The following is a 1,851-nucleotide window of genomic DNA, read 5'->3' as shown; positions in this document are numbered from 1 at the left end:
TAAATATGTTGTTTTATCTTTATTCAAAGTAAAATATGAATAGAAGAGTTCGAAGTTTATAATATTCTTGAACCATAAGGAGGGAGATAAAAAAATAAGAACATATATAACTGTAATAATAGCATGTTAATTTTACTCTAAATTTTATATCAAAAAGCTAATAAAAATTTATCGACAACCTAGTATCTTACTAATTTCATTAGAAAATCATTGGATGTTGTGCTCCTTGTTACACATTTCATTTCAAATTTGAAAAAAGAGTTATAGATAAATTAGTTATATCTATAGTAAAGATTTGTACAAAAGTGTAAATCATAACATGCTATTTAAATGAAAAATAATATTATTCTTACCTAAATATTATTAAAAACCTCTTTGAACACGACATTTGTTGTTGATGACTTTGGATTGCCGTCTTCGTTTAGAATTAAAATCCTGAGGCCACTGCGACTCTTAACTCTTGACAAAGCAACATAAAGTTGTCTATAGGTGAACACTGATTTTGGCAAATAAAGCCATACATGTGATAATGATTGACCCTGACTCATGTTAATGGTCATTGCAAAGCATACTGTTAATGAAAATTGTCTCCGTTGGAACTTAAATGGCAATCCTGAATCTGAAGGGATCAAGTTCATTCTTGGAATGTACACTTTATCTCCAATATTTCTACCAGTCACTACCATCGCTCCAATTACGTTGCTGCCAAGTTTGTTAACTATTAATCTTGTCCCGTTGCATAAACCTGAAGTCTGGTCTATGTTTCGCATTAGCATTATAGCGACTCATGACTTCAAAGTCAACTTGTGATTGAGTAGTCCCGAACATTTGATGTCATTTAGAAACTCTGGTGTGAACCACTCTTGTTTTACATCTTCATTTTCATCAGCTTGACATGTTGTGTCAGAGCTCAAATACTCCTTTTCCATCCCTGGAAAGATTGTCAAGACAAAATTGTTTACCTTCTCGACACTCTTAAGTGTGGGTGCAAGAATTGCTCTACTCTGAAAATACCTGTAATCTGACATGTTTTGCAACAAATTTAGATATGCAAAGTCTACCAAATGAGAGAGGATCATCAGTAGTTGTAATCAATAGATCATCTGGAATTTCAACTTTTGATTCATCACCAACAACAGAGCCAATATTTCCATTTCCAACATCAAGTATCCAATTAGCAAATATCTTCATTTCACCTTCATCTTGATTCGAAGAAGACATTAGAAGCCTCATATTCGTATGCAGTTTCAAAACCTTACAAAATGACCACAGATGGGATGAGTTAATAGCGGATGCTAATATATCGTGTCTACTTCCTTTCGAAATCACCGGAAGTATCTGTCTGAAATCACCTCCTAGAACAACAATCTTACCACCAAATGGTTGATGTGTCTTATGTTGATCGGTAACTGACATAAGATTCTTGAGCGTCCGATCAAGTGCTTTAAAACGGCAGTTGTACCTTCCCTCGCATACAACATATTGAGAACTCAAAATTGGATCCTGTTTTGGACTTCTCTGATCTCTCCTCATACCACATCATGGCGTCGCAATGCCGACAAAAAATTCTAGGTCACCAATATCTATCACATCTAATAATCACCAAGATAATAAATTGTTTTAGTTATATCTGCAACAAATACTTTATATAAAAATATACATTTTTTTCACCATGTTAAGTATAAAATTAATATTCATAAAAGATTACCGAAGAATGCAATTTATGGATTAAAAAGATGAGATCATATAATACAATTTTGTTGTGCCAACCTCAAGATTTAAGTTTTACAATCAATCAATGTTCAAATACAAAATTATAATATATAACCATATCTTAGTTTAAATTTTAAA

The 1,851-nt window shown here is 32.3% G+C and overlaps 1 pseudogene; it reads right to left on the bottom strand.

Moving 5' to 3' along the window:
* Positions 1-353: 353 nt before the first annotated feature.
* LOC130979563 (uncharacterized) lies at positions 354-1,533 on the bottom strand (annotated as a pseudogene).
* Positions 1,534-1,851: the final 318 nt, after the last annotated feature.

This window comes from Arachis stenosperma, chromosome 5 (genome assembly GCF_014773155.1).
Source record: "Arachis stenosperma cultivar V10309 chromosome 5, arast.V10309.gnm1.PFL2, whole genome shotgun sequence".
NCBI classification, from domain to species: domain Eukaryota; kingdom Viridiplantae; phylum Streptophyta; class Magnoliopsida; order Fabales; family Fabaceae; genus Arachis; species Arachis stenosperma.
This window is presented reverse-complemented; position numbering and strand designations above follow the sequence as displayed.